The sequence below is a fragment of the Myotis myotis genome, unplaced genomic scaffold (assembly GCF_014108235.1).
Source record: "Myotis myotis isolate mMyoMyo1 unplaced genomic scaffold, mMyoMyo1.p scaffold_m19_p_10, whole genome shotgun sequence".
Lineage (NCBI taxonomy): Eukaryota > Metazoa > Chordata > Mammalia > Chiroptera > Vespertilionidae > Myotis > Myotis myotis.
This window is the reverse complement of record NW_023416314.1, coordinates 5,475,724-5,494,276: the sequence shown is the minus strand read 5'-3', so window position 1 is coordinate 5,494,276 and position 18,553 is coordinate 5,475,724. Positions and strand designations below refer to the sequence as shown.

Here is an 18,553-nt window from a genome sequence, read left to right as displayed (position 1 = left end):
CCATAAACATTTCATAGGGCTAAGCCCTCAGTTTTGGGGAGTACTTCTAATTCTTAGTAGGGCTATAGATAAAACTAGTGGCCAGGAGAGGTGAGTTTCCTGGACAAGTTTACAAAGGTGTCTTTTTAGAATGTCATTTGCGTTTTCTACTTTCCCAGATTGAGGCGTCCAGGCACAATGGAGGTGGTATTTTATTCCTAGGGCCCTTGAGACCCCTTGAGTGACCTGGGCCCTGAATGAGGGGCCATTATCGCTCTGGAGAGAGTGTGGCAATCCGAAGCGGGGAATAACTTCTGAAGTTAGAGTTCTGACTACCTCTTGTGCCTTCTCAGTCTTACAGGGGAAGGCCTCGACCCAGTTAGTGCAAGTGTCTACCCACACGACGAGGCATCAAATCCTTTAGCTTTAGGCATGTGGGTAACGCTATCTGCCAGTCTTCCCCTGGATACCCTCCGGTTCTTTGAAGACCGGGTAATGCTAATTCCTGGTTACTAGGACTGTTCCTTTGGCAGACCTCACAAGATTTGACTGCTTGTTGGGTGGTCTTCATGAGATCCTTTTCTGTAAATAATTGCTGAATTATTTGATAGGTCTTTTCTCCCCTAGATGAAATGCCTGGCGCAACGCCCTAATGACCTTCCACTGATTGGCTTTAGGGAGGAGGAGCGTATCCCCCGCGGTCCGTATCCATGCAGTGGGAAGGAGAGTATAACCTCAGTAGTCAGCCCATTCCTTCTCCTTCTGTGTATAGTAGGGCTTACTATCCCGCAGGGAGTCTTCCCAGACTAGAGGGGCTATCGTTTTCCAAGGCTCTTGGGTGGCAGCCTTGGCTGCAACATCTGCCCGCTGAGTTCCCGCTGTTATTTCATCTGTTCCTTTTTGATGCCCCTTGCAATGCATGACTGCAACCTCTGCTGGCTGAAAAGTGGCTGATAGGAGGCGGTCGATTTCCTTGTGATAGTCAATTGGGGACCCATTAGCAGTAAGTAGCTCCTCTCCTTCCAGGTGGCTGCATGGGCATGGAGCACTCCGAAGGCATATTTGGAATCAGTAGAGATGTTAACTCGTTTTCCTTGGCTGAACGCTAAGGCTCTAGGGAGAGCAATTAATTCTGCCAGTTGTGCATTAGTCCCCGGGGGAAACGGCTGACTCTCATTTAAGAAACAACTGCATCTCTGGCTTTTGTGACTCCTGGCTCAACATAAGAGCTGCCATTGGTGAGCACCCGGAGGCTTTTCCTTCTCCAGCTGCATACGTTTGTAAAATAAACCGTTCACACTCGTGCAGAAGCTCTCCACTCTCCTCAGGGAGAAATGAGGCAGGGTTCAAGGCAAGGCAAGTCCTGATCTGAACAGCTGGGCCCTCAAGCAGAGGGCCTGATACCTGAAAAGTCGGCTATCAGAAGGCCATAGGCCTCCCCTGGTATTTAAAAGGGGGATGTGTATACTGTGAAGTCCTGTCCCAAAGTTAGCTTAACTGCCTCAGGGAGCAGGAGAGCGACGGCTGCCACTGCCCATAAGCGGGAGAGCCAGCCCTCAGCCACAGCATCAGTTTCCTTACGCAGATATCCCACGGGCTGTTGGGTCTGTCCTCTAGGTTGGGTCAGACTCCCAAGGCCATTCCCCGCTTTCTGTTACATACAGGTTGAATTCCTGGCCTGTTGGGAGACTTAAAGCCGGTGCCTGCAACAGGGCCTTTCTGAGTTGTTTAAAGACCCCTCGGCCTCAGGTTCCCAGACTACAATGGAGAGGCTGTCTGCCATAGTAACCGTGACAATGATAGGAAATAAGTAGAGGGTGTTACAATGTTATAGCAGAAAATAATTAAAGAGTGTTGTAGGACACGTAGAAAAATACTTGTGTGAAATGTAATATGATGTTTTGGAAAGTAACTAGACAGGAGTGCACCCCATAGATAAGGATTTGCTGTGGAAAGAGCATGAGCGGGAGTGCACCCCATAGATAAGGACTGGTCGGAGAAGCCTGAGGTACAAGCGTGACTCACCCTGGGAAGTCCAGAACCTGTTTTGGTTTAAAGTGTAATTTGGAAAAATATCTTGTACCCTGATGGATTAACACTTGCCCTGACTGATAAGCACCTGTACCATTGACGTAATTGATGGATTTATACCTTGAATCCCTGTACCTGATTGGTAAGTACCTGGATTGCCGTGAGGTAAACCGTCTGGCTATAATAACGGGTCCCGAACCTCAGACATCGATCGACTTGATCTGAAGCTCCCCTGCCCCGTGCCAGACAGAAGACGGCTGCTACCCGATCGAGCCGCGACCGAACTTCGGGAGACCTAGGGCGGTGCAGCTGCGAACTCTGTCTCCTGACCCGACATCGCCAGCTACCAGTCGGCACCACAACTGCCTTCAGGGGAAGCCACAGTTTAGGATCCCGTCAAGCCTGTACCCACAGCACCAAGAATTTGTGTGAGTAATGAAGTGCGGTGTGACTTGCAACTGCATATATTTGCGTGGCGTAATTCCTCCGGCAGTCTTCACTATGGTAATGTAAGGTCAGGTGATGATGCCTGCCCTCAGTCCTGCTTGCCTAGAGTAGTCTCTTCGCTAGCAGCTACTTAACATCTGAACACCTGCATGGTTAACTTTATCTCAGGGACGCCTTGGGTAATACCCCATCTACTCTACTCGGACGCTGTCCTTCTGTGCCTCTTTAACCAGCTGATAAAGTGGGCTTGCTAACTCGCCATAGCCAGGGATGCCCAGAAGCCTCTCAATGGCTCTAGGGCAGTGGTTCCCAACTTTGGCTGCACATGAGAATCACCTGGGAATCTTTTTAAAATCCTGATTTCTGGGCCCCATCCTCCGGAAATTCTGTTTCTTTGTTCTGGGGTGGGTGAGGTCACAATATTAGTAACAAAGATACAGAATTTCCGGAGGATGGGGCCCAGAAATCAGGATTTTAAAAAGATTCCCAGGTGATTCTAATGTGCAGCCAAGGTTGAGAGCCACTGCTCTAGGGTCTGGGGCCAAGGGAAGCCAAGAATAGGGCCTATCCAGTCCTGTCCTAAAGCTCGTGTTTCCTTTGATAGATTAAGGCCTAGGTATTTAACTGAACGGGAACACAACTTGGCTTGGGAGACCTTACAGCCTTTTTTCCACCAGGAAATTTAGTAAAGCCTTAGTCCAGCGGTTCTCAACCTGTGGGTCACTACCTCTTTGGCGGTCGAACGACCCTTTCACTGGGGTCGCCTAAGACCATCCTGCATATCAGATATTTACATTATGATTCATAACAGTAGCAACATTACAGTTATGAAGTAGCAACGAAAATAATTTTATGGTTGGGTTACAACATGAGGAACTGTATTTAAAGGGCCAGAAGGTTGAGAACCACTGCCTTAGTCCCTTTCACGGAGATTTCCTCCAATGGGGCCATAGTAAAAGGTCATCTATATACTGGAGGCCCTTAGTGCTGGGGAAACTAAACTGCCCAAGGCCTTTCGATAAGGCCTCCCCAAATAAATGAGGGCTATCCCTCAAACCCCGGGGCAGCACTGGCCATGCTAGCTGACTGCCCTGGTTATTAGGATCTTCAAAGGCAAATAGGAACTGTGAGTTGGGATGCAGGGGTATACAGAGAAAGGCATCCTTTGAGATCTAGCACTGTAAACCACTCTGTGTCCTCCAGAATCTGAGTAAGCAAAGTATAAGGGTGAGGGGCAACTGGGTGAATGGGCATCACTGCTTCATTTGCTAGTGGTAAGTCCTGATCTAATCTCCATTCACCATTAGGTTTTCGTACTCCTAATATGGGAGTATTGCAAGGGCTGTTACATGCTTTTAACAGGCCTTGCTCCCTTAGGTTGTCTATTATAACCGTGAGTCCTTCCTGAGCCTCAGGCTTGAGGGGATATTGCCTCTGACGTGTGAATGAGGCTGAATCCTTGAGAAGGACCTGGACTGGGGAGGCTGTGATGGGTTGTCCTGCCCTGTGTGGCCCAAACATCAGGGTTCACTTCAGTCTCCACTAGGGGGAGGCATAGGACCTGCTCTGGATACATGTGGACTGTAGTCCCCAGAGGAGCTAGGATATCTCTTCCCAAGAGAGCTGTAGGGCTCTCTGACAGGATTAGGAAGGCATGGGAGAAGAACAGCTCACCCCAGCTACATCCTAAAGGTTGAGAAAATATCTCTTTATTGGCCTTCCAGACACACCTATAATGGTTATCGCCTCTGAAGATAACTGACCAGGGTTAGAAAGAAGTACGGAGAAATTGGTTCCTGTGTCTCGGAGGAAATTAATTTCCTTTCCCTCAACTGTTAGGCTTGCCCAGGGCTCCTGGGTGGAAATAACAGTTCTATGAGGAGCCGGGTTGGGAGATCCTGGGCCCCATCAGTCCTGTTGGGCCAGCTGGGTCGTCGGCCCCGCCCCAGGAGACCTCCATTTCCGGGGGGACAGTCTGACTTCCAGTGGTTTCTTTGACAGGCAGGACAGGGCTTGCAGGGGTGGGGGGGTGGGGGGGGAGGTGTTCACCATGCACCTTGGGGCAACCCCAGCGCATATGTCCAACCTGGCCACAGTGTAACAGGTGGCTGTGACTGACCATTTGCCTCTGGGCTCTAACTGGGAGCCCTTGTTTTCCCCAAGAGCCTTAGTTCTGGCCTGACTTCTCCTTTCCTTTCTATCCTCCTCCTCCTGGTCTCTATTATAAAACACAGAGGTGGCGGCTTTCAGGAGATCGTCTAAGGTGGTCTCGGGGCCGATAGCCAATTTTTGTAGTTTTCTCCTGATGCCTGGGGCTGATTTGAATGATGAATTTATCCTTTAAAATCAACTGCCCCTCTAATGAAACTGGGGTTATACTGGTGTGCTTAACCAATGCCTCTCTAAGTCTCTCCAAAAATGTGGAGGGGTTTTTATTAGCCTCCTGGCTGATGGTAGTTCGTCTGGAGTAATTAATAGGCTTATTTTCCACATCTCAACATCAGGGTCCCACTCTGGGTCTGCATTGTATCTTTCTTTCTCTTCAGGGTTTGTAATGTCTCATACACAAGAACTGTAATAACTGTTGCCAAAGTTTCGAGCCTCTGCCAAAACCTTCTCCTTCTCTGGGTAAGACAAGGCTTGCTCTAGAAGGAGCATTAAGTCCCGGTAAGACAGGACAAATATCTGATTTAGGCTCTGAAAGTCCTCAATATAATTATCAGGATTATCTGAGAATTTACTACCAGGTTTTTCTTTACCTGGCTCAGGTCCTTAAGGCTGAAAGGGGCCTGAACTCTCACACCCAGATTGGCCCACCTGCTCTACCAGCGGGTAGAGACCTTCTGGGTGCCTGGTGTAGGGACTGCCCTGGCTGCCTGCTTTTCTGCAGGAGCAGTTTTTCTGGAGGTCCAGGATAAGGGGAGCAACATGATCCACATGAGGGTTCAGACGGAGGGCAAGAGGGCTCTGGGGTACTGGAGCCTTCTCCTCCAGCGGGTTTTGGTTACTGTTGTCCGGAGGGAGGGATCAAGTTTATAGTTCTTGCATAGATCTGGCTTGTCCCTTAGAGCAAAGAAAGCCTGGACATAGGGGACTTCTGACCGTTTCCCTTCCCTCCTACAGAAAAGATCTAACTGCAGGATGGTGTTATACTTAATGCTTCCCTCTGAGGGCCAACTCTCTCCATTCACTAGTTGGTACGGACGATGGAGGCCAGGCCTGAGGGCAAAAACAACCAGGTGCTTCTTCTTTAAGGTTTGTGGGTTGAAATCATCCCAATTCTTAAGGTTGCACCCTAGGGGTTTGTCTTTACATGGTGTGGACTACACACTTCCCATCTGTAAGAAAACACACCAAAGGACATCCATCATCCTTTGTGACGCTCCCTTGGATGGTGGGGCGTCCTCCCTCCTAGCTAAGGATGCGGGGAGTTCTCACTCACAGGGAGTGAAAGATTGCCTCTCTGTATGGTTGCAGATAAGGGTTGCAGGACTTAACCAGGACTGAACCGTACTTACCACTGGGATCTCAGGGGCTCATGCAGAGCTGTCCTTCCAACTCTCCCTGTCCTGGGGTGTGGTGCATACCCATGTTTGCTCCCTGTGGGTGTGCCCAACAATAGGAATATTTCTCTAATGCCCTTGGGCCCTCTTGTAAAACTGATATTAATATCGGCTGCATGCAGAGTACTTGGAAAGTTGGGGCTCCAACCCTAGAATTCCAAGGGGACTGGGAAGCCCTCCTAAACTTAAATCAACCCCATCAGTAGGCAGCTGCCATTAGTCTCCAGCAACAGTGTGCCTTATCATGCTAATGAATCAAGCTAAGCAATTAACCCCTCGGGCGGGCGAAGTAAACCTCTCATCTTGTTCTCAGTAAAGCTGCCTGGTAAAAACCCCACTCAGACTTAGAGTAGATACTTAAAAGACTAAAACCTTTTTCCTATGTCCTTCAAAAAATGCATGCCTTATGACTTCCATGTTCCTACTCTATCATTTTCCACCCTGACTCTTTCCAACAATCAAGAAAAGTGAGTCACTAGCATTCCTTCGACTGACCCCTATGAACACATGCTGAACACTTGCGCACAATCTGTAGTGCCGAAGCATGCCAGCAAAGGGCGGGGCCGTGCCCTTACTTGCAAGCAGCAGCCTTGTGCTCTCTCTCTCTCTCTCTCTCTCTCTCTCTCTCTCTCTCTCTGCCCCCCAGCCCCTCACTGCATGGAGTCTGGGCGGCAGGGAAGGAGTGCTCAGAAGTGCTCACACACTCTGCTCCCCTGCCCCTGCAACTAAAAAGCACTCTTACACAGGATCTGGGGTCTGGCCCATGAGACAGTGGTCTGGGAGGGGACCGACTGAGATAGGAAGCAGAAGAAAAGGCAGACGACTCTCCGACTAAACCTGAGTGGGATCTGGGCCGGGGAGTGGACTTGTGTTGTGGGTCAAAGTGTGCTGCTTGTGGAGAGGGCTCCCAGGGGAAGTGATGCCTCTGGTAATCTCCCCTCCTTTACGTGCGTCAGTTTCTCTCCCCAGCTGTCTGCTCAGCCCTTACTTGCATTCCCTGGTCGGGTCAGAGTTTAATTACATTTATGTAAGAGCCCTGTGAGGCTGCCTTCTCGCCTTAGGAATTTAATCTCAGGCACCTCCACGAGGGCTCTTACTCACATAAGGACATATGAGTCTCCGACCGGTGGGAGGAATTGCCTCTTTGATCTTCAGAGCTGGGCAGGGACCCAAGCACTCATTTAATTAATGACCGGGCTTTGTCTTGTAACTGGCGGGAGCCTGATGCTCTACCAGTGGTCGACAAACTCATTAGTCAACAGAGCCAAATATCAACAGTACAACGATTGAAATTTCTTTTGAGAGCCAAATTTTTTAAACTTAAACTTATAGGTAGGTACATTGTTATTAACTTAATTAGGGTACTCCTAAGGCTTAGGAAGAGCCACACTCAAGGGGCCAAAGAGCTGCATGTGGCTCTCGAGCCACAGTTTGCCGACCACGGCTAACCCAGTGGTTCTCAACCTTCTGGCCCTTTAAATACAGTTCCTCATGTTGTGACCCAACCATAAAATTATTTTCGTTGCTACTTCATAACTGTCATGTTGCTACTGTTATGAATCGTCATGTAAATATCTGATATGCGGGATGGTCTTAGGCGACCCCTGTGAAAGGGTCGTTCGACCGCCAAAGGGGTCGTGACCCACAGGTTGAGAACCGCTGCACCCAACTCGGCACCAGTTCATCCTCACATGGAGACTTTACATGTGGCAGTCATCCTTGTGGCCCTTCATTTGGCTGACGCCCACCTGCTTTAGGTTGGCCCTTGAGGTGGAGAGTGCGTCTGGGAAGGGATAGTAAGGGAGAAAGGAGAAATGCCCGCATAAGATGGCCGCCAGGTTTAAGTGGCTGGCGAGTGTCTGTTAATGTCTCCAAAATTATAAAGGCATAGCAGAGGAAGGGATAGAGTCCGTGGGTCCTTCGTGTTCCCAGCCAACGCATCAACTGATTCGGGTTGTTTTCCTGAACAGGATGCAGGGGTGATTTCTGTCCCAGGTCCTTGTCCAGATGGATTCAAAGAATGAAAGGTGGTAGATGAAAAGGGTGGAAATGTATTGGAAGCCAATACAGACTCCCATGTAGGGAGGGAGTCCCACGGGGATTACCCACAAAGTCCCTTCTTCTAAGGTTTATAAATGCTGTAGTTCTTTGTTTCTTCACGCTCCCTTCTGATTGGTCACTCTTTTTTTGCAGAATATCAACTTCAAAGCCCAAACTCCACGTGGTGCCCCCTTTTTCTTTCTCTCCCCCTTATCTTGTAACAGTTCTCTATCTCCTGTGAAAGATCCGTTTTCCTCTTTCTGCCATTTGTGGGCATTTCTCTGTCCTCGGTTTCCTTTTTCCCCATTTCCTGTGGCTTTTCCTTATCTTCTGGGAATGGATGTCTTCCTCTCTCCTTATCCTGTGGCACTTTTTTATTTTTTCTATGAATGCATGTCTTCTGGCGACTCCAAGCCCTCACCTATACATTCCTCTCCCATGAACCCTCCTTATTCCTAAAACTCCCCACACCTGCCTATTTTATCCCTACAACTCCTTTCACTACTTTTGCCACTCCCAACAGGTATTGATTCTGAGACTTGTTGCGTGTAAATATTTGACTCAAACTCTTTCTTTGGGGAACCTAGCCTGAGACAGGGCTTCTGGAGAAGTGGCCAATTCCTGGTCTGAAACAGGAACTATACCAGATCAGCCTAATATCGTGTTTTACCAGAAAGCAAGGAAGCTATCAAAGAGCTCTAGGGTCATGTCAGAAGGATTCTGCAGTCAGTTTAGAAAAGCCCTCACTGGTTAAAGATGATCAAATATGAACATTGATAATGATAGAAACTCAATGGATTGATGCTTAAATTCATGACATAAACATACAAAAAACCCAGTCATTGGTCACTTGGGTGAAGGATGCAAGGAACTACCTCTTTAATTTGAAAACTGATAAAGAAAATAAATGTTTTTTTTCCTGTCATTCCTATATTATCTGAAATAGATATATATCTGAAATAGACCTAGATAGTATCTAGATATCTATCTACCTATCTCAGTGGTACTCAACCTTCCTAATGCTGCGACCCTTTAATACAGTTCCTCATGTTGTGATGACCCCCAACCATAAAGTTATTTTCGTTGCTACTTCATAACGGTAATTTTGTTACTGTTATGCATCGTAATGTAAATATCTGATATGCAGGATGTATTGTCATTGTTACAAATTGAACATAATGAAAGCATAGTGATTAATCACAAAAACAATATGTAATTATATATGTGTTTTCCAATGGTCTTAGGCAACCCTTGTGAAAGGGTCGTTCGACTCCCAAAAGGGTCGCGACCCACAGGTTGAGAACCGCTGATCTATCTATCTATCTATCTATCTATCTAGATACGTGATAAGAGAAGACTAACAAAGAAGATTAATAAAGAATAGATGATAGAACTAGAACACCATTTTACAGCCCCTGAATAATTAATGATTTTAAGCCATGATCATCATGTCAGAAACAGAAATACCCAGAAATCATGTACCTCCTGATACATAGTAGGTAGACACCACCACTCTGTAGTGGTCTTGTGGGGAATTTAGGGGGCAGTCGTCAAGTCAGCCCTCACTTCTGGCATTAATTGCAAGTGTGGGGATTCCCCAAACCACCCGTAGTCATGATAGTTCTCCAGAAGGGCTCCCAGAGCTCAGTGAAAGTGTTATACTAACAACTTTCAAGCTAAAGGATACAGATTATAAGTAACCACGGAAGTGCCGACTGATGATTGTTGGCGCCAATTCAATGCCAACAGAAATCCCCAAATTACGGTGCGGTGAAAAAGGAAACTTTTTCAGTGCAAACAGCTCAATTGTGATACAGCAGAGCTGTGAGGGTAGCATGGAACAGCTCCATAGCGTTACAGTTCAATTTTAAAGCAGTGGCTATGGAACAGCACTGCTGTGAGGTGGCCCTGGGGCAAGGCCCCTCCCTGTTTAGACAGCTCCGCTCCACTCCACTTGGTCCAATCCACTCCGCTCTGGTAAACTAGGGAAATGCAGTGTTCAGTCTTTGGTGGAAAGTGAAAGTGTGCTCTCTGAGCCACTGGGGAGCTGACATACAGACAGAAGTCCTCACCCTGATTGGGTGTCCTGGCCCCTGATTGGTTTGTCCTCACGCAAATGAGGACTCCAAATTCTTGCCGTTTGGTCCAAAAGGCACTGTCCTGATCGGTTGGAATGGAGCTGCTCTGATTGGTCGGTGAAGATGCTGATGGGCGTATAGCTGGGTAGCTCCAGTTGGATGGGCAAAATCTCAGTTCTATTGATTGAAACAAGATTCCAGGCACTCCTCTATAAGGGTGGACTCAGATGGCATAACCACAGTGCAGGAAGGCAGTTCAGAGCAGGACGAAGGGAGCTTAGTGCAAGTTTCTCCCTGAAGTATGATTTGCAACAGAGGCCCCTGTATAGAAATGGCTGCTAGGCTGTTTTGTTTTTGTTTTTTACTTTAGACCAATTAGCCACCAGGAGCCCTTCTTAGTAGGTATCTTCTTTCTCAGGGTGCACAGAAAGAAACCAGAAGAGTCCAGGAAAGGTCCAAATATGGACATTCTAGTTGTCCTCTCTCCACAGGGTTGTGCACAGCATTACTCCCAGAATTGTTGAATGACAATACACACAGATCACTGCCAATCAGGGGAGCTCACCAGAGCCTTCCTGTCTAGAGTTTTTATTTGGTTGATAGCCTTCAAAGTTGAGCTGATTACATGTGACCCAAGGCCCCCAGGCAAAAAGAAGCACTCTTATCAGGCACGATATTCCAAGAGATAAAATATTACCTCCCAGAAACCAAAGCCAGACCCCTTGTTGGACAAGATTAAATTTTTACTAAACATCTTGCAAAACAAAAAACAACTCACATTGAATCTGAATCTGTTTAAGCCCTTCATGCAACTAACAATGTACAGGAAACAGGGGATGGAGAACATGTTAAATGACACCTTAGGGCCTCACCCAGGTGGCTCAGTCGGTTGGAGTGTCGTTTGGCACCAAAAGGGTTAAGGTTCCATTCCCAGTCAGGACACATATCTAAGTTGTGGGTTCAGTCTCTGGTTGGGGCTCTAAGCGGAGGCTAGCAATTGATGTTTCTCACATCAACCCTTCTCTCTCCCTCCCTTCCTCTCTCTAAAAATCAATAAACATATCCTGGGGTGAGGATTTTTAAAAATGATACCTTAGGAATGAAGTCAGCAAATCCAGTTTATGGGAAACTCTAAAGGACAATCTTTAATGAAAAAATTGCAAAGAAAAAAGATAAGGAAGAGAAACCTATAGATTAAAGTGGATTTAAAAGACTTATTGCTCTATTACAATGTGTCTTATTTGGATCCTGATCTAAATAGAGAAGATGAAAATTTTATAAGACATTGGGGAAACATGAATGATGATTGGATATTTGATAACATTAAATAATTATTGGTAATTTTTGCATTTGATAATTGCTTATGTTCTTATTCACAGAGTAAAAAAATCTTTTGAAGATACTGAAACATTTGCAGGTGAAATTACATGCCTAAGATTTGCTTCAAAATAACCAGAGAGCCAGTTGTTGGTGGTTGAGATTTGAATGGAACAAGACTGGTTATGTGTTGTAAGAAAGCAAAATATATATATATATATATATATATATATATATATATATATATTGTGTTAGTTCATTTTTGCCACTTTAAAAAATGTAAATGGATATGTAATACAGCTCGGGCACAAGTGGCCTTCCTTTCCTGCTGAGGTGCATGGGTACAGCAGACCGTTCTCAGCCACTCATCGGCCAGTCTTCTCTGGGCCTTTGAGAGAACAGAAGGTGGTAAGTCTGGTTGGGACTAATATACATAGTAGTTGAGGCTATGCAGTCACTGAAAGAGAAGCAGATGTCTGTGTATACAATAAAATGGATATATTTCATCTATTTTTCAAGGGAAATCTGAACAATTTTTGTTGTTGACACGATTACAGATGTCCCCCACTTTCTCCCTTTTCCCCATCTCCACCCAGGCCCCCGCCCCCCGGCCTTCACCACATTAACAGTTTTATTAGGATGATAAATTTAATGTGGATAAACATCTCATAGGCTGATAAACTCAGTGTTTTAAAATTAAAAGCTTCATAATTTTCCATTTAACTCTATTAGTTTATTTTTGTATGTCCAAATATATGCCTATGATAGAATATTAAAGTTATTAAGCAAAGGGAACTTATAAATGGTGAAGAACAGTGTTGTAGGACATGTAGAAAAATAAATTTTGTTGACAGTTACCATGCCAGTCTTTGTACATGAACATGCATATACTCTATCCATCCTGAAGACACACAAGTACTAAAACATGTTCATTTTAATATCAATAACATCTTACTTGTATGCAATTGATCTAGGGAGGTTGATTTGCCAGCTCTTCCCATACTTTGGGCTTGACACACAGTTCTCAGAATACAGACACTATAATACAAAGTGTTCCTTCCCTGGCTAGTATGGCTCAGTTGGTTGGAGCATCATCCCATATACTGAAAGGCTGTGGGTTTGATTCCTGGTCAGAGCACATATGGAAGGCAACCAATAAATGTTCTCTCTCATCTCTCTCTCTCTCTCTCTCTCTCTCTCTCTCTCTCTCTCTCTCTCTATATATATATATATATATATATATATATATATATATAGATAGATATAATCTTTGGGTGAGAATTAAAAGAGTGTTCCTAATGATTTCTAGCATTCCTCCTTTTACAAAATGAGAAAGTAAATCTTTGGTGCTGTCCAAAAGCTGTCTGAGAAGCTGCAAAATAGTTTGGTTGTAAAAGACATCTGTGAGGTTTCCTCATTTAGATCTGGGGCTGAATTTGTATAAGCCAATATAAAAAGTTATCAGAAGAGACAAGATGAGAGCATAGATGCTTAAACACAAGAAACAGTTACAGTCTTGGATACAGTGAAAATACATACCATCAAATAATAAGTACGAGGAACTGTAGCCTTTTAAGAAGTAGACTTTTGTTTAAAAAATTATTTAAGTGCATAACCAAAAAAATACACAAAGTGTTAACAGGTTCTCCTGTAAGTATATTTCAGTGACACCTGGATTCTCTGCTAGCTGGGCACAGAATAACAGACTCAAAGCTCAATATTCTTCTGAAATCCCTAACTTTCTGTGAGAGGGTGCAGGCTGGGCTGAGGGGCCCCTCCTCCCCTGCCCCGAGTGCATGAATTTCGTGCACTGGGCCTCTAGTATATACAGTACGATAGATTTTTGGTTAAAAAAAGAGAAGGTAAATAACTCTACTCATTTACTGTCTTTACATGCTTCAATAAACTAATAAGTATCATTATGGGGGTGGGGCTGAGAACCAATGGGGAAAAATGGATGTTAAATAATTGAATGGGATGAAAGTTTGTGACTCAAAGACATCACATTTTATATCCATGTACATTTTATTTTTATTTTTTATATTCTTAATCCTCACCCTAGGATATGTTTATATCGATTTTTAGAGAGAGAGGGAAGGAGAGAGAGTGAAAGAGAAACATCGATCAGTTGCCTCCTGTATTCGCCCTGACAGGGATTGAATCAGAAACCTAGGTATGTACCCTGACTGGGAATTGAACTGGAACCTTTTGGTGCATGGAATGATATTCCAACCAATTGAACCACCCAGCCAGAGCATCCATGTACATTTTAGTACTGACTTGTGTGGTGGTGATTAGGGAAATGGTATTTTATATTGGTAGGTGCTGGGTAAAAAAGCTGAGAAGCCAGACACTAAGGAAGCTTAGAATGCAGATCTAATGCTGATGAAGTTCACTGCAGCTGTTTCCACCTTTCTAGTCACACTCTCTGTAGAGGCTAACACTCCCTTGAACTGACTGAGTCAAACCACATATCCAGGCAGTCAAGAATAAAAAGAAAAAAAGACACAAAGAAAACAGATCAGTTATTTAATTAGGTTCTTCGTAAGAAATTTAGAACACCAGTTTGTGAGGATAAAGCCCATTGGTGAAAGCAAACACAGAGCAGAGGTTGCCCTAGACTAGAGCCAAGGAATTGCTTTGATTTTTGGCTGAATTTCCGAGTCCATGGCTTTCTGGTCAACCTTGTCTTGGTCTGTAATCTCGTATTTCTCTTTCTCTCTGTCGAAGACCTCATCCTCCTGGTGTCTGGGCTTTCGCAGCTGCTTCTTGAAGGAAACATCAGTGAGATGTTTGGGGATTTCACACCACTGACATCAGTCTTGGTGGAGGTGGCGATGATGAATTTCTGGTGTGTTCTACACAGAGGAACTCGGTTAAGGGACAGAGGTTCAGTTACAAGTAGCAGGCCACTGCTCTGCTGCTTCAGGAAAACCACCCTCTTGCCTCTGGGGCGCTGGTGAGGAAGATCAGAATGGTCCCGGGAGTGATGCTGGCCCGCAGTTTTCTCATATGCTGACAAGGGTTTCTTGTCGTGGCTCAACAGCTTTTGAGACACATCTTCAGTAGGATAATACCCAGGCATTTTGTGAAGTTTAGCCACTCGGGTACCACCAACTGGTATTGTGACACTAGCAAGAGCTTTCTCCTTTTTGTTTTCAACCCTCGATTTAGCTGCTGAATTCTTCCTCTAGTACATGGCCTTTTGGGAATGCATAGCCGACTGGGAATATCTGCCAATTCCTCAGACTAGGACAGGGTTTCAGCCGCAGTGGGGCTTCCCTGTCTTAGGCATCTTGGCCATGAGGTTACCCTTCTTAACCTTGCCACCAGCATTGGCCTTCTTCGCTTCAGGTTTCTCCTCCTTAGTATCTGGCTTCTCAGTTTTTCACCCGCCTTATTGCAAGATGAGAAAGAGCAAGGAAATCTTTGTGTATTAATGAACATCTCTTGTGACGCCCATGTAAATTAATTTTGCCAAATAGAAAGAACACACCAAATTAATGATATAAGTAAGAATGCAGAACAAGCCTATGTGGTCAAGTCTATACTCAAGGGGTAGGAACTGGCCAGGAGGGGCAAAGCAAGCAGGAATGATACTTGCCCTGCTGCCATTTGACTTAGCACATCATTTACCACAGTCATAAAAAAAGACAAACAAAGCAAAACAACAACAAAAAAACCTCCAAATACTTGGCATTCTTAAATAAATTTTAAAAAGACAGAAACACCCAGTTTAATACTAGTTTCTAAAATCTAAATGAAGACCTGAGACCTTGTTGTAAGCTGCTAACTACCTAAAGCACACAACTTTATTCCTAATTTTTCAGTATTGGTATCTACAGACTGATGACAACGCTTGATATACGGTAATTATGTAAGGAACAAGCTACTATCTTGGCAACTTTTTTTTTTTCTTTCTAAAGACCTTCCGTATTCTTTGGAGAGCTCAATTGTTCTCAAGTATGGTCTCTCTTGCAAAATAGTGAAAGTACTAATTCTTTTCTTAGCGGTTTTGTGTCTGAGTTCTCCTTTCACAACTGGTAATGGTTGAAGCTGGGTGGAAGGTACTTCAGGCCCTTTTACTCTTCTCTCCAATATTGTATATAGTTGTCTTTTGGTATCTACAGGGGATTGGTTCCAGAACCCCCATGGACACCAAAATCCAAGGATGCTCAAGTCCCTTATATAAATGGCACAGTATTTGTATATAACCTATTTACATCTTCCCATATACTTTAAATCATCTCTAGAGTGTCTAAAATACCCACTACAATATGAATGCTACATAAATAATTGTTACACTGTATAGTTTAGGGGATAATGGCAAAAAAAAATCTGTACATGTTCAATACAGAGACAGTAATTATAGGCCTAACTACATAGTACACATCAACCACAGCATAGCATTTTTTTTTATCTGAATATTTTTGATTTGCAATTGGTTGAATCTATGATGCAGAATCTGCAAGTGCAGAACCTGCAGATTCAGAGGGTCGGCAGTATATGCTCACATTTCTATAATTAAAAATGTATAGATAGGGCTATATAGAGTATCAAAGAGCTATAGAGTTATTGTCAGTGCTTTTATGCAATGACATAAGGCTTAGTCTAATTTTAACTAGTTTCCAAACTTGAAGGCTACTGTGAGGCTGTCCGTGCTACCAGTATAAATGGCAGACCATGGTAAAGAGAGCACTGGTGTTGGCTGCCTGGAACCAAGGAAAGTTATCTTTTGTGGTTCTGAAGCTGGTGTTTTCTGGCTTTACTAGTGAGGTTAGGTTCCTCAATCTCAAATAGCAATGAAGGGAGCCAGAGTTTCCATATTATTTGCTACGCTCAGTGTGCACATCAAAAACAGATCCAAAAGCTATGGCAACTGAAAAATATTTGTTTTAATCAGTGTTTGGGAAACAAATGCTGGTATTTGGCTTCAGGATTGGCTTCTTCAGCATTGATATTGGCAGATCCAATTCACGATAAAGTCCTACAGCAATTGTGGTGTTTTTTAAAACCCCATATGGACTTACTCGAAAAAAACTGCTTGGTACATTTGCACATTTTTATTTCCTGGAGGTTCCTTTGGATTTGTTTGGCTCTGGTATCATGATTATTTAAAATATTTTCCCTTTAAATATAAGAACAAACTTGTTACATATAGTCATATATATGTATTTAACAAGTATTGATTGATCTACTAGTATGAGGCACTTTTCTTAGAACTCTGGAAAAATATAAAAATGAATCCGATAAGTATTGTCCTCTCAGCAAAGTTTGAGCCCCATAGGGGGCACATGTTATGGGCCAGACATTGAGCTAGGTGCTGGGGAATCGGAGGTGAATATGCAAAGTTCCTGACTTCATGCTGCTGCACATAATCAAGACAGATAAGTCTAGAGAATAGAGAAGGATTTGTGGAGAAAATGACCTTGAAGCTGGAAGTATAAGGGACAAATTAGAGTTAGCCAGACAAAGTGGAGTGGAATCAAAGGTGTCTTTTTAAAAATTTTTTAATTGATTTTATTTATTTATTTATTTATTTTTAGAGAGGAAGGGAGAAAGATAGAGAGATTGAAATATTGATGAGAGAGAAACATTGATCAGCTGCTTCCTGCACATCCCCTGCTGGGATCGAACCTGCAACCAGGGCATGGGCCCTGACCAGTAATTGAACCTGGTGACCTCTTGGTGCATGGGTTGATGCTCAACCATGCCACACCAGCTGGGTTACCTACTTCCCTTAATTTCAGAATTGGGTCATTGATTCTCATTATTTGGGTTGTTTAGAGTGTTTACCTATTTCCCCATCCTTCGTGACTCAGGCTTGGTGCATTGAAACTGGATGTTGGATCTTCTGAGACAGTGTATTTACAAGAAACCCTCCTAGATGTGAAATCAGTGGGCTCATGGGAGTGTGTATGTCCAGTGCGGAGGCAGGGGGCCAATGACACTCTAGAGAGGCTGGCCACTCTGATGCCATTTGAGGGAAAGCCTTGATTCCTGAGCACCTCTTCCTGTAAGATCTGGTCCTGGGTCATCTCACCTGCAACCCGTGTGCCCTTCTGCATCCCCATCCTTCTTCCCCTGCTCCAGCCCAGAGAGAACACACAAGAGGTCATTACAGGGGTGGGCAAAAGTAAGTTTAGTTGTTCATATGGAAAAAGATATGCAGGTTATGATTATTACACAAAAGAATAACAAGAATAAGCTGTGTTTCATATACTCACAACTGTAATCCTACTTCTGTCACCCCTATATTCAAGGCTATTGCAACAAGGGAGAAAGGCCAGAACTCAGTCTGAGGGCACCTTCATGGAAACCAAAGGCAGGGAGGTTTCTAAGCACTGAGGAGAGGTTGAACTATGGGGAGGGGTGTGTCCAACACTTTGGGTTTGTTTCCAGTGGTTTTCCTCTGTGTTTTCTATTTAGTACCCATCAAAGTTAGGCTTCTACCCTCCTATGGAGAAATATGTATAGTAAATATGTCCCTCGCAGCCTGCCTTGGCCATACTTGAGGTGTCACCCCACCAGAATCTGGGTGGTGTGGGCACCTCTGTTCTTAAAAGCTCCCCCCCCCGCCCCCCCAGTGTCCTCAAGGAGAACAACAGGTAGAGCCACAGGCCCTGATCCCAAAGCTGCCGCCTCACACAGGGGTTGCTGGGCCGGGAACCCTGATCCCCAGAGTTTGCCCTCTGCTGGGCGAGATGCCCATGCTGTACAGCTAGTTCCCCGACAGCTACGAGGCCTGGCTAAGGAGAAGGGGCCACTGCCTGTCAATATGCATTATTAGCAATAACCAAAAACTGGAAGTAACTCAAATGTCCCTCAACTGAAACATGGGGAAAAAACTATGCTGTATTTACACAATGGAATATTATTCAGTAATGAAAAATAAATGACGTTCTATATCCATGCCACAACATGGATGAGCCTTAAAAACATTATGATCAGTGAAAGAAACCAGACACTAAAGGTTCCACCATTGAGCCCAACGTTGGCTGTTGATTTTAAGGTTTATTTAAAGACACATGACAGCTGGAGCTGTTCAGTCTTTAGTTAAATGATTCTATGTGTGCACGTAGGAGTTTAGGTGCAGCA

General features: G+C 44.5%; 1 long non-coding RNA gene and 1 pseudogene across 3 annotated transcripts; one reads left to right on the top strand and one right to left on the bottom strand.

Moving 5' to 3' along the window:
* Positions 1-1,980: 1,980 nt before the first annotated feature.
* Positions 1,981-11,933, top strand: LOC118664324. 3 transcript variants are annotated; one of them, XR_004970296.1, is made up of 4 exons: positions 1,981-2,438; positions 5,581-5,712; positions 11,518-11,647; positions 11,756-11,933. It is a non-coding gene; the product is annotated as an uncharacterized LOC118664324 (long non-coding RNA). The 3 variants fall into 3 exon arrangements; XR_004970297.1 differs by lacking the exon at positions 11,756-11,933 and having other exon boundaries at positions 5,581-5,696; positions 11,518-11,669; XR_004970295.1 differs by lacking the exon at positions 11,756-11,933 and having other exon boundaries at positions 11,518-11,669.
* A 2,075-nt stretch (positions 11,934-14,008) lies between these two features.
* LOC118664112 lies at positions 14,009-14,840 on the bottom strand (annotated as a pseudogene).
* Between the last annotated feature and the right edge of the window lie 3,713 nt (positions 14,841-18,553).